The sequence below is a fragment of the Mustela nigripes genome, chromosome 13 (assembly GCF_022355385.1).
Source record: "Mustela nigripes isolate SB6536 chromosome 13, MUSNIG.SB6536, whole genome shotgun sequence".
In the NCBI taxonomy this organism is placed as follows: Eukaryota; Metazoa; Chordata; class Mammalia; order Carnivora; family Mustelidae; genus Mustela; species Mustela nigripes.
Window position 1 is genome coordinate 65895003 of NC_081569.1, and position 13981 is coordinate 65908983.

At 46.7% G+C, this 13981-nt stretch overlaps 1 protein-coding gene across 10 annotated transcripts in view; it reads left to right on the plus strand.

Annotated features, from left to right (window-relative positions):
* Positions 1-3201: 3201 nt before the first annotated feature.
* Positions 3202-13981, plus strand: part of SEMA6D (semaphorin 6D) — a 55267-nt gene continuing 44487 nt past the window's right edge. For 9 of the 10 annotated variants that reach the window (XM_059372753.1, XM_059372755.1, XM_059372759.1 and 6 more), the window contains exon 1: positions 4656-4737. The gene's annotated coding sequence lies outside the window, so the exon portion shown is untranslated. Of the gene's footprint in view, positions 3596-4655; positions 4738-13981 lie in introns of those variants that run through there. The other variant, XM_059372754.1, reaches the window with a different exon arrangement.

A 13981-nucleotide genomic window follows, 5' to 3' on the forward strand; every position in this document is an offset into this window, starting at 1 on the left:
TGTAAACTTCAGTTTCCTTTTCTATAAAATGAAGAGAACAGTAGTACTTACCTCATAGAATTGTTGTGAGTTAATATTTGTAAAAGGCTAAGAACAGAGTTTGGCCCATATTAAGCACGAGTGCTTTGTGCTGTAGGAGTTCATGAGTTGTACTCTTCAATGACTGATAAACTTTCACTGATCGTTACACATAGATTCTCCATAATTTTCAGATAGCTTTTATTCTGGAAATGAGATTGGGAATGAAAGAAATTACATTCTGAGTTTTATTCCTAAAGGAAACAAACCAAGGACTGTGAATGAAGTTACTGCTTATCCCTAATGCGAGATGTACACAGATAACCCAAAAGCATCACTGCTAACCCTCTACAACAGTGAGTCCTTTAAGCATTCTTTCTGAGTGTGGAAAGTGCCAGATATCTTCCTTCATTATTCACTCATTCAACCGATATCCTTACAAGGGCACTATGCTTGCTCAGGGGATACGGGTGAATAAATCCCTACTCTGGAGGAGGACACAATCTAGAGATGACTAGTTCAGCACATAAAAGGGTATGAAAGCACATAAAAGTTCTAGGCTCTGTTACCTGACCAGTTTCAGAAGTATTCATTGAGTGCCTAGTAAATGCCAGGCATTGTGCTAGGCACGGGGGGCTATCCAGGTCAAAAGGCAAGATCCCTGCAGTTAAGAAGCACCCAATGGGGAAGACATCCTAAACAGATCTTTTCCCTTCCCTGTGGGAAATTACCTAGATAAACTTGCTGGAAGAGCATAGAAAACAGGTGCTTAAACCCATCCTGGGGCTAGTGGGAGGAGGGAGATTCTGATACCTAGAAAAATTTTTGGTAAAAGTGAAGAAAAGCAGAAATTAAAGTACCTGACGTTATGGAGAAAGAGCAGCCCTAAAAGCAGAGACACCATAAATGAAGACAGGAGACATGAAGCGGGGTGACACAGTGGGGGGCCGCCAGCGGCCATGCGATGCGAGAGCTTAATGGGGATGTACTGTGGGATGTGGGACGTGGGACAAAATACGGCACTAGAGAAGTAAACAGAGCTGGAAGGTTAAAAGTGTATAAAATCAACTGAAAGGACCAAATGCTAACAAAGTGCATAGAATGAGCACTTGCTTTTATAGACTGTTTCCCACTAAAATCCAAATGAAAAGAAAGTCATTTTCCTGACAATCAAGATTCCGGGAACCAAGGAGATGATGAATTCCTAAGAGTAATGTCTTGATCCCGACCAAAAGACACAGGGTGTCACTCTTTCCATGTCAGTGGGTTGTCCACTTCCCTACTTCTCTTCCTCAGGGAACCAAACATTGAGACTGGCTCAGAGGTCTAGACTGATGTTTAGACTGAAAACATGTCTCATCCTTGGCTTGAAATGACCTATTAGCACATCCTTCTGCAGCCTCAAAGTTTTTTTTATTCCTGGATTGAAGAACTCAGTCCAGGATAAACTGTACTCCCAGGGGTGGTACTCTGTAAAGTTGGTCATCATGGAATTTCAGCAAAGAATTCAGGAGTCTAAAGAACTGAAACCTACCCCCCCCCCCTTTGCTGTTACTGCAGAGACAGAACAACTCCTAAGCTTTCTGCCTCCAGGTGGGTGGCAATTTAATTCTTATGGAGCCACCGGGTCACCCCCTTGCATCTTCATTCAGTGCACAGAGCCCTCTGCCTGCAGCGGGGCCTGCTCCCTTGGTGGAGAAAATACGGGATGACTGGATGCCAGTAAAACAGGCACAGCTTTCTGGGTCAGAAGTTGGCTGGGGAAGGGCCCTGACTGCCAAGTAACTTGCAATGATGTCAGAGCCCAGCACAACCAGAAATCACCAGCCAGCCAGCCAACAAAAGCCTTAACAACAACAGAAAAATCACAGAGCAGAGTTGCCAAAGCTGTTCTTTCCGCCCCCTACCCCTTTCTTCGAATAGGAAGAGCAGCAGGAAGAGAGTTTATATTTTAAAAGACTCTCCCTCCACTCCTCCCTCCTTCTGCCTTTTGGTAACAAAGTGTTAACTGGTGAGGAAACAGTTCTCCGGATGAGTCCAGGCCGGAGTTCCGCAGTTCCATGGGGTGTCTTTTGGAGTTCCTTTTCAAAGCTGTCAGTGGAAGTTTCAGAAACAACTCAGAACAGGGTATTTTTCCTAAATGTAAACATGCAACTCTGTGCAGAGGAGAAAGCAGGAACCGTTGAGGAAAGGAAAATCCTTTCCCCGCCCCCTTCTTTTCTTTTTCGGGTAATTAACTATACTCAAATGAATATTGAAAGTTTGATGAAAAAGCTCTGTCCTCCTCCTCCTCCTCCTCCTCCTCCCCCTTCTCCTTGGCCTTCCCCTTTCCCTCTTTCTCCTTATTCTTCTTTCTTCTTCTTCTTCTTCTTGGGATATCATGGTTCATTCCAGCCATTCAGAGCCCTCAGTGATTCATAATTCAACTGGAAATTAATAAAACACAGCCCCCATTCTTGGAAATGAAGTTTGGATTGAAATCCTCTTGTTTTGGAATATATGGCCTTTTTTCCCCCTTTCATTTGTGACAGTCAATTTTAAATGATGTCACTTCAAGGACATTTTCATTTCTCCCACAACATATTACACGAAACACTTGCCTGTAAAGCCGGCTCATTAGCCTGCAAAATTATACTGTACTGAATGGCTTTCATTCAAAGTAGAAATGGGATTTTTAGTAGGCAATTTCTGTATTTTATAAAGATAAAGCAGTGTTTGATTGCTTCTTCCCAGCTGTTTTGCTTAGTGGTTATAAAGAGAAATTGGAGGGGGTTGGGGGACGAGAAAGGTAATATGGGGGCGGTTTTGTAAGGATGTGCTTAAAAAATAAATCTTAGATTAAGAAACCAAGGCCGAACTTTACAGAGCAACTGCGCCTGCAGCTCCTCTGGGCTGCAATGATTTGTCCTCTGGATGTCTGGAGGAAAGCTCTGAAAAAAGTGAGGGAAGGAAAAAAAGAGGGAAAGAGGGAGGAAAGCGAAAAGGCTGCTTTGCAGGCTGCAGCAGCCACCGCGAGCTGGATGACTGAGGCTCTGGGAGTTGCTGGAAGGAGCAGCCCTTCAGAGGTGCGGAGAGGGAGGGTGCGCAGCAGAGCGCCAAGGAGGAGGGACGCGGGGGCCACCGAAGGGTCAGCGGGGCCGCGGCGCCGGGCTGGGGGCCTCCAGGCGGCGCTGGCCACGGCGCTCGGCGGAGGGTGAGCGCTCCGGGCCGCCCGCGCCTCCTGCTGTCCGTGCCCGGGGGTGGGCCCCGCGTCGCGAGCTGCCTGGTGCGGGGAGGGAACCAGCTCCGGCTCGCCTGATGGATTGACTTGGAGATGGATCGAATTACACCATTTGCCTTGCCTCGATTTGTTTTGCTCCCGCTCCGTCCCGCTGCTGCTGCTGCTGTCGCTGCTGCAAGGACTGGTGGTGGCGAGTTTCAGGATTATACCGAGGAAGCCAAGACCTAAAGAGAAAGACGGATTTTTTTCTTTATTTTCTTTTTTCCCTGCGCGTATTGAGCATTTTCTTTTTCTTTCTTTCTTTTCTTTTTTTTTTTTTTTTTTAACCAGCCGACCCCTACTCCCCACCCCAATGAGGTAAGACCGTCTTATAATCTGCTAATGCTCTGGACGCCTGGTGGGGGTCGGACGCAGATCCTCAGAGCCGGAGTCGCAGCCCGTGTTATGTGCGTGTGCCTGTGCGCGCGCGCGCGTGTTTGTATGTGCGTGCATGTGTGTTGTCACTGGAGAGTTGATTTCTCTTCCAAGCAGCCCTGTCCGCCTGCCGTGCGAGGGACGCGCAGCGGGCCGGAGAGGTTTGGCGGACCCGTCAAAACTGACACTGCTGGAGGTTTAGGGGGAGGGGCACGTGGAGTTGGAGGCCCCCTCCACTGTGCACGCCCCCCCCCCGAAAAAAAAGCGGAAGGAGGGGGCAAGTAAAAGTTTCTTGCCAGGCAGAGCCGGCTCCGCGCTCTCCCCGCGCATTATCAGTGGGAACCCGGGCTGCTTGGCTGCTCGGTCACGGCGTCTCCAGCCAGCGCAAGAAGCTGAGCCAAAGCCGACAGAGCCGGCCGCGGGCTCGGCCGCCCCCTTCCGCCCGCCCGCCCCGGAGCCGACGCTGGGACCGTCGGGGTCGCGCAGCGCCCGCAAGGCTAGGAGTGGACCCGCAGGCGTTCGCCCGCGCTGGGAGAAGGGGCGCAGAGCCGCCGCCGAGACCTAGCAGCTCACCGCCGACGCCCGCTACCTGTCAGTGCGCCCCCGGACCGGACAGCCTCCGGCAGCGCCTGGGGGCGGGGGCTCGGGGTACCCGGCCACCTCCACCCCCCCAACCCAGGCTCCAGCCGGGAGGGCAGCCACTTCCCACCCTCCTTCTCCCCCTGCTGGCCGAGCGCTCCGCGGGCGGGCTCTGGAGCCTGGAGCTGCCCACCGCCTACCCCCACCGCCCACCGGGCGCCCGGGTTTCTCCTGTTGGCCACTCTCTCCCCCGCAACTTTCCGTGCTTTGTTCTACGGCTGGAAATGATTTACGGAAGCGTTTTGGAGAGGGTCTCCGCCAGGCGGCAAGAGCCCAGCGCGGAGATGTGTTACGTTCTCATCTACCCATCAATTATGGATGGAAACAAATAAGGAAGAGTCAGTTTTGCACTGAACCCCTTCTCCGGCGGCGAGAGGCGTCCTGCAGCCGGGAGGGAGCCGCCGCTCGTATCGGCCGCCGCTGGCAGGGGGATGGTGAGGAGGAAGGTAGGGAAACTTTTATTTCCCGTCTTGACAGCGATGATGTCTGTTCCTGGTCTGCAGAAACTGATAGAGCAGCCACCTTGGGTAATTTGGGAAGGCTTAAAGCTTCCTCCGTCGTGTTTAAGTCTTGGATTGAAATAAAAGGTCATAAAAGACTTGGTATGGATAAGAACTGGGTTTTAAAAATTTCTGCTAAATCGACTCTCGGGACCACCGCTGTCTAGAGATTGTTTAAATCCTGAACTTGTGAAGAGCTAAATGTCATGGAAGCTAGAGGGGAATGAAGTAGCAGTATTAATTACAGCATTAGAGGAACTCAGGATAGTACTGCCTGTTCTGAGCTGACCAGTCAGCGACCCAAGTTCCAGCAGCCCAACCCCTCGCCAGTCTCAGCTGGGCGGCTGTCACACAGGAGGGACAGTAGATCGTTATTACAGATATATGGACTTTGTAAATAGTAATTGGATCTTATGTCCCCAACGATGGGCGGCTGCTTTCTCTCAAAAATAACGGTAGTGTTTCCAGTGACTTGGGAAAAGAAATGTCTAGGGTAATTTTCCCAAGAACTTCTGGCTACTGAGAATTTTAAGTCTGCAGTAAAAAGTCTAGTTGCTTTTGCAGGATTGTTCTCCCCTCTGCTTGATGTTTGGAGCAATAAAGTGGATTCTTTTGTTTATTTCAAGGCTAAAGTCCTAGGGAAGGGTTTAACATTTATCCAATCTCGTTTTGGTCTCTGTCCCTCAGCAGAGGAAAAATTCTTGTTTGAAGAAATTCTTCCAGGTTTCATCCCTGTAGAATTGAGAAAAATCTCAGACAGCTCAAGATGAGCATTTTACTATCCTTTGGTTCAATAAACAGTAGGTTTTGATGCTGGTTTATTCAAGTTGTTTAAAAAAGTCCTATTGCTCTGTTAGCTATCTAACTCAGGAAATCAAGTTGTGTGTAGTCCTGTTTAATGTAGTGAGTGACAGGCATATTCTGTCAGGCTGGCAAATACTACACAAACATTTACCCAGCTTAGGTAAATAGAAATTGTCAAGTAAGCCCTGAAATTTAGGCCTATATGATCATGAACTTAAAACAGCTTAAGGTAAATAAACTAAAGCCCAGCCATAGCTGAGTTTTGTTTTTTGTCGTTACTGTCTGTGCTCTTTTTAGGTCCCTAGAATGTGCTCTCAGAAAGACAGTTAAGTAAATAACCCTAAGATTTCCAAAATGTCTTGTTTAGCAAACCATTTTCTTCCCCTGGGTCATTTAGTTAGTTACTATGTCTTATTGGATCCTACAAAATATTAGTACCTCTCTTCACTTATACTAGAGATACTACATGGATGACCTTTTTGGAGGAACATTTCTGTGATGTAGGACAGTATGCCAGGAATATTGTGACTTTTCCATCACAAAACAGCTGGTTAACTCAAGTTTTATTAGATTTGTGGTCATTCTGCCCTTTTCTTCCTTCCTTCCTTCCTTCCTTCCTTCCTTCCTTCTACTCTCTCCCTCTTTCTGTCTCTCTCTTTCATTTTTTGGGTGCCCACTAATAGCACCATCTGGTCATGTCTCCCCTGGTCTGATGGATCTGAAAGATGGCTCTGATGTAAACCTATTAGTCCTTAGAGTGAGGGCAACTTAGAAATATCCAGTGGACTTCAGTTCACTGGCTGCTTGCTGCACAGGAAGGATCTGTCCAGTAACAGTGCTCTGGGTAAGTGGGCCCCTGCATCTTTGTGTGGTGGTTTCTCTTGCTTGAAAGGCACACAGGCAAGTAAGCAGGAATCAAAGCTTTGGTTCACAAAGATGCCCATAATTGTTAAGGACTTATTGAAGCTGGAGAAGTTCTTCACTTCTTGCTGCTCCATCATAATAAACGTTAGTAATTAGCTTAGTCATTGTTCTTGTATGTGAGTTTCACTAAGATACAAAGAGTGAAAAATGCATCTGAGATGGGGTCATTTTTCACCCTTCTGATGCATTTTATGCAGAGTTAAGAGCCTGGCTGAATGCCTAACCGTTATTGGTATAACTGTAAGAGGTGAACTCTTCCCTCACACATTGCAGGATAAAATATTACCTTTTATTTCAATTAATAGACTTTAAGCCTCACATTTTAGATTCATTTCTAGAGGAAACAAGAGGCACTCGGGGGTGTGCCAGTCAGTCAGTATTTATCGAAAACCTGTCGTTTGCAAGCAGCTATGCTAGCCAGTGTTCCAAAGCCAGGTGAGGCAGCCATGTTTCTGTATGTTCAACTTAAGTAAGAATGCAAATGGCATTCTTGGATCACGTGGTGAAATGGATCACTGGCAAGAAATGTAAATATGCACCTTTTTTTGAAGCATGCTGTTGAATCCTAAATTGTGAACACTCCATCATTCAGTATACCAGTAGTGTAATTCACAAACTGAAACTGTCATTAGAACAGGAGAACTCATGTGAATGGAGACTTTGCTTTAAGATCCACCAAAGCCTATGTCTTAGCTTGCTGCTTATTTCATGAACAGCTGCCAACTTCTGCTGGGGGGTGGGGGTGGGATGGACATGTTTTGATTTATTCCCAGGACACAGAGAGAGTAAAATTCATATAACTGTATTAAGTCTCTCATAACCTTCTTCAGTGGAGATGGCTATTGTTGGGCTGACTTGTCTCCTTAGACCCACAACAGTGGCAGTGCCGCTAACAATTTGGAGGTGCTTCCGTTCATTCAACAGGAAAACTAGGAAATGATTTTACTGGGAAAAGCCACCATTTATGTAACCAAGGGCGATCAAATCAGTGGTCCACATAGATACCCCGTGAGGTATACTTATTTCTCAAACTTTTCATTTCTATTAAGCTTTTGTTAACTCCCCCAGATTAGCATTTTAACAACCCTGAAGTGAACTTCTGCCATTCTCTCTACTTGGACACAGTATGTAGATCATCCATCATCCTGTCCTTGGCTACAACAGGCTGCTGGCTCCATCACCATTTGGAGCTACACAGAATCCATCCGACTGTGAACAGCACAGCTGGCTACAGCAATTTTTTCTTCCACACCACTGGCAGCATTGTCTGGCTGTGGTAACTACAGTTAACACCCAGAACGGGAACTTTCCATTGTTTGGCAACCTGGGCTGGGCCCCTCATCCAGTTCTGGGGGCACACCTGCAGACCTTTCTGCAGACCCTGCCCACTTGCAATGGTGTGCCCCACTTCAAAGAGGACTTGCCACAGCCTTAGACACCCCACGGGAAAGCCTCTGCAGGCTTGACACAGTTAAACCACCAGAATTACAGAATTAGAAGAAGCCACCCAGACACCCTACATCCTAGAGCTTCGGAAGGCAGTCTTTTTGAAAAGGGGAAGAAAAGAATGAAGTAGCCTTTAGCCTGTGATTCTGAATGACTGAAAACAGAAAAAGACCTTGTCTAAGTTCCTTGGAGAGCTGGACATATCGCTGCTTCCTCCCCTTTCACAAAGAACATGTGATGTCCTTAAATCTGGGACTCTTGTCTGATAGTACCCAGTGCCTTCTATTGCTTTTGGGGGGGGGGGGCTTTCTTCTTTTTACTAAGAAAGTATGTCGCAGTAGTCGTAGCTTGATAAAAAAAAAGGACATGAGTTAGGTGGAGGCGCTTGTTAAGTTATGTTGGGTAGCTTTAAAAAGAAAACTCTCATGATTAGAAGTACTGCTTTTGGAGTTTGATGCGGGCAAGGGAGACTGCCTTGTATTTTGGTGGGAGATGGTCTTCTTGCTTTCTTCCTCTCATATTTACTAATGAAGTTAGCCACAAACCATCTGGGATGGCAGGATGAAGATGATGATGATGGAGAAAGGGGAAGAAGGGGGAAACAGCGGCCTCCATGCAATACCTATCCCTTACTGTTAATCTTGATCATAATTCTCTCTTGTAACTTTCAGTCAAGTGCACAAGGTGGGCTCTGTGATTATCACTGCTCTATCTAAAAAGAAAACTCAGGGACCTGAGAAGTCAGGTCATTGTCCTGAGGTCATACTGCCAGGGAGGTGGTAGAGTCGGGATTTGAGCTCACATGTCAGCCCACACTCTTTCATCTCTGCACTGAATTGTTTCTGGGAGCATGAATGACCCTATAGTTTTGTGACTCCCTGATATTTCTGACATTTGTTCTTCAATAAAAGAGTCCCACTTTGAGGGAACATTTTATACCAAATGAAACGATACATACAGTGTGGGTATTCTCTTAAATTTTAACCTTTCTCTAAACTAAATCATACTGTTATACACTTCTTTCCCTTTTATTCTTGGTGGCCAAATAATTATGACACACTCTTCTTCTCAAGTGTCCTAGAACAGCTCCTTCGCCCACCATTTTTCTCGATGGTAGGCTTTCCTGTCCAAGATTACAGTGGCCCAGGACAAATGGCAGAATTCATCACTCTCCACCAAAAAGTGAGTCTGCATCGGGGTGCCATTGACATTAATTTCCCTGATCTTGGCAGGTGAAGATCCATTATGTATCCTTGTCCCATTTCCCTGGAGTATTTATGGGGCCCATCAGCAAAGACAGGGAGAACCGCAGCTGTTCAAGCATTAGTGGCACCAGGATGGAAAGTGTATTATTGAAGTTTGACTATGTATTATATTGTAATACACATTTTTCTTCCTTATGGTTGTGAGAGAATCCTTTTACCTGGAGGAGTAAGCGGACACATTGTTGAGAAATTGTCCCTCGCGCCTCAGCATTTCTTTCGTTGTCCTTTTTTATTCAGGATTCCTACGGAAGGGGGATACAAGAAAACCACAGATACACACTACCACTACATAGAATGCTAAAATTTAAGTTGTTCTGCGTATATTTATGGGAAGGAAATATGGGTTTGAAGAAGGCCAGTGTGTAGGGACATGTATAATTAGGCCTCGGGAAGATGCGCGATTCCTTAGCCTATTATTGGAGCCTGTATTTAAAAATAAAGTCAGGAGTTTCTAGTCAGACGAGGACCTGGCACATGTGAACCAGAGCAGATGAAGCTCTTTGGGAAAATAACACTTCCATTCCCAGGAGCCGGCTGTCAGCGGACCAGAGACTCAGACTCCCCCAGCGTCTGCGTTGGCCTAGGCATCGCTTGTCATTATAGGGGTCCCTGGAAACTTTTTTTGGTCTGTGGAGTTGTCTACATCTTTAGGTCCCCGAACCTCCTCCCCTGGGTAATTGGGGGATCAAGTAAATATACTTTTAAAAGCTAGAGAAGGTGGTGGAGAAGGGGAGGCAGAAGAAGGAGGAAAGAATGTTGCAGTTGTTTCTGTTTTTGTCATTGCTGGGGAAACCATTTGTTCATTCAGCCAACTTTTACCAAGTGTCTGCTCTGCACAAGGAGGTGCCAGGGTGGGGAGATGGTTCAAAGAGGAACTGACACATAGTTTCAGAGCTCAAGGGTCTTGCTGAGTGGTATAGAAAAGACAAGGTAAACACAGAGCCAAAATAAAATGGTGAGCATTTTCAGGGCCAGAACCATACACACAGACCTATGGGAGTTGAGAGGAGTGAGGAGTTATTTCTGGCTAGGGTAGTCAGGGAAGGCTTTGTGCAGCCGCTGATATTTGAGCTGGTCCTTGAACTAGGTAGGATTTGGACAGGTGGACTGTGAGGGGGCCGTGGGGGAGGTGGTGAGAGGGAGGGCATTCCAAGCATAGAGAACAGCTTAGGCAAAGGCCCTGGGGTGGGGGTGGGGGGAAGGGTCTCCATCAGTTGTCCACATTTGAGTCCTAACCTAGGACAGACTTGCATTTCAGGTGTGAAGAGGCAGTTTGCTATGCACTCCACAAATCTTTATTGAGTATCTCTGGTCTGCTCTCTCTACTTGGCCATTCAGCAGATGGCCCCATGGCTTAAGCCATCAGAATGAATGGGATCAATCTTGTGGCGATTCCGTAGATTGCTCCGTGATCAGAGCTAAAAACTCCATATCAACTGCCAACAGGTTCGGTGTTGCACAGGCACATTGCAAGGGATAACATGATTTGCCTCAAATTACCTAGCAAGACTATTCCCCTCATGGGGTTGTTTAGCAGAACCAAACTAGAAGGGTCCTGCTTCACTGGTTTCAACTTTTTTTAACTTGAAAAATACTCTGTTTTAGATGTAGACTCTATGGTAAGGACTAAATCGTGTACATATATTGGGGGTTTTGGAGAGGGGAAAAGGGGATGTGGAGAGAGGAAGCAGAAGAGAGTAGAAACTTGTTAAAACTGTGAGAATGAGGGGCGCCTGGGTGGCTCAGTGGGTTAAAGCCTCTGCCTTCGGCTCGGGTCATGATCCTGGGGTCCTGGGATCGAGCCCCACATTGGGCAGTCTGCTTGGTGGAGAGCCTGCTTCTCCTTCTCTCTCTGCCTGCTGCTCTACTTGTGATCTCTCTCTCTCTTTCTCTCTGTCTCTGTGTCAAATAAATAAATAAAATCTTTTAAAAAAGAAAAAAAAAAAACAAACAACAACAACAAAAAAATCTGTGAGAATGACAGGAGCTGGACTCCAGGTGCTCAGTCCACACTGCAGGTCCCGTGAGGCTGGATTGCCTGTTCCTGTTCATCTCTGAAAGGTAGCAGAGTGAGTGACGCGCAGCAAACATCTTAGTAAACGTGTCTGTCGAGTTTAACATTTTATTACATTGCAGATAGAGCCTATCATGCCTGGTAAACTGCAAAAAATGGGGTTGGAGCTGACAGTCTTTTCCTAATCAATTGAAAAAGTAGCAGTAAACAACCTGGAAAATTACTAATGCTTCTTTTTGGAAAATGCCATCCTTGAGATTCATCCTAGGGATTCAGCTGCGCTCTCTATGCCTGAGCTTTCAGGATAAACTCACCTCCCAGCAGTGGCGCCCCATAACCCCCCTCCCCCCCCCCCCCCACCCCGGCCTCCAGTCCCGGGCCCAGGTTGCCAAGCTATCATTCACCCCTCGAGTTAACATAAGTTGTAATCAAACCACTTAACCAAGGTTCCATTTAATAGTGGAGGTGATAAGCTTCATGGAAGGGAAGACATTCTGTGTAGTAGAAGCATGCTTATTAGGACATGTAACAAAGGAAAAATAAAATGAAACAATCACATTAGGGGATGATTAAGCCAATTACTTTGCCAAGAGTTGCTCCAGTGGTTCAATTTTCCTTGGTATATGTAAGTCTTTCACAAGGTAATAGTTACATGACAGTCTGAGAGACAACTTAAGTCTGAAGAAATCACTGCCAATGAAGGATCAATCAGAAATTATAAAATAGGTCAGTGGGGAAGGAGGATTAAACATATACAAATCCTCTATCGGGAACTTTTCAGGAATATTCCAGTGACATAAAGCGGAGAACCTGTTCAGTCTAATAATGAGTCTGGCTCCTACCCAGTTATTTTTTTTTTTTTTTTTGAAGGACTGGCTGCCTCCTCCTGCGTAAAGCACAGTTGCCTTGCAGACAGGACCTAAAATAAACTGGCCTGGCTCAACTCAGCTAATAATAACAGCTAGCACTTACTGTGTGCCGTGGCACTGTGCCTAATACTTTAAATATGTTATCTCATTTAATCCTCAGGCTGCCCCGAGGGTGTAGGACCCCTCCGTAGCTAAGAAGGAGCATTTACTGAGTGCTTACTGTGTGCCTCATCTACTGAATGATTTGATTAGCATTCTTGGGGATGGGTACTATTATTCATAATGTCCTCTTTTGATACAGGGGCGCACAGAGGGATGGGAGGGATAGGAGCTGAAGCAGTTTTCCCAGGGTCCAACAGGGGAGTTGGATCCATGAGAAACAGCGCGGTAGGATCCTGACCAAGAACTCTGGAGCCGGCCTCTCGGGGTGTGAGTGCAGGCCGTGTGGCTGACAGCTGTGATCTCCAGCCCATGACTTCACCTCTTTGAGGCTCGGTTTCACCACAGAAAAGGTGGACCACGGTGGTAGTACCCACCTAGAAGGGTTGTAGTGAGACAGAAGCGAATTAATATTTGAAAAGCACTTAGAATAGTGCTTGGCAGGTGGTGAGTGCTGTCTGTGCCTCGGTGTCTATTAAACAGAAGTAAATGCAGTCTGGCTCCGGAGCTCAGGCTTTTAGCCCTCATGCTGTGCTGTCTCTCCCCATGGAGAGACATGCAGCTCTTGAAGCCAGCTTCGCCCTCAGCTACCCTCTACCCCCATGCACCACGTTTGCTGCACAGTCAACCAGACTGGAAAGTTTGGCAGGAGAGGTCGAGTGGCCTGGAGACTTAGCCCAGCCCTTGATGTCCAGTTGCATAACCCTGACCCCGAAGTCAGCCATTTGGGATTCATGGCCTCAGAAATCTGGCTCCTACTGTTGGTTGTACTGAAGGCTGATAGATGTGATTGGCGTATATGTTCTGTGCTGGTTGCCCCCGGGCTGATGAGAAACTGAAGAGCACTGGGGAAATCCAGGCACATTCCCAGACCATTCCTGTCATTACCCACAGCATTGATCTCTACCAGTAGTCCTCCAACGATCAAACTCATCAGCGCGCACAGGGTTAAAATACAGATTCCCAGGGCCCCAGCACTAATAGCTCTATTCTGTGGGGTCCAGAGTCTGCATTTGCATCAAAAAGTTCAGGTAACCCACACCCTGCAGTCCCTTGACCCCGCTTTGGTAAATGGTGTTCTGGTATGGCCAGAGTGCAGTTCCCCGCCCAGACAAGGTACAGACTTCAAGGCTAGCATTGGTAGGTCACTAGGTATCAGATCTGAAACCTCTTACCTACAGCACGGGGAGAGTGGCGATGAGCCTGAGGCATCCCAGCTAGCTCATGAAAGAGTGGAGAAAGTACTAAAATCTGTTCAAAGCTAAAGAGGCTTTTTTTACCCCCTTGTTCACCAAAAAAAAAAAAAAAAATCTTCACAGTGAGCAGAAATTAAGAAAGAAAAAGGGCACTCACTTATTTCTGCTGACTGGCCTATATCATTTCATAAATGGAGTCCTAGGCCAGTATTCATAGCAACAGTTTTTGATTTAATGATAAACTGAGATAAGGGTAATCAAACTTCATGCTTCAGGGCATAAGGTGATTGCCTGCTGCGGTCAGGATGGAATTTTTTCCCTTGTGCTTTGCACAATTGACTAGATGCATTAGAGAGAGTACTCAGGCAGTGCTAGGAGGAGCGGGGGGCTGGAGGCCCCGGCAGAAGACGTCGCTGGGTGAGATCATATGGGAAATGGTCTGGTGTGCGATGAATAACCCCATCATCATTTGGCTTTATCATTTTTGTTTTATATTAAGATTCCGCATAGCAT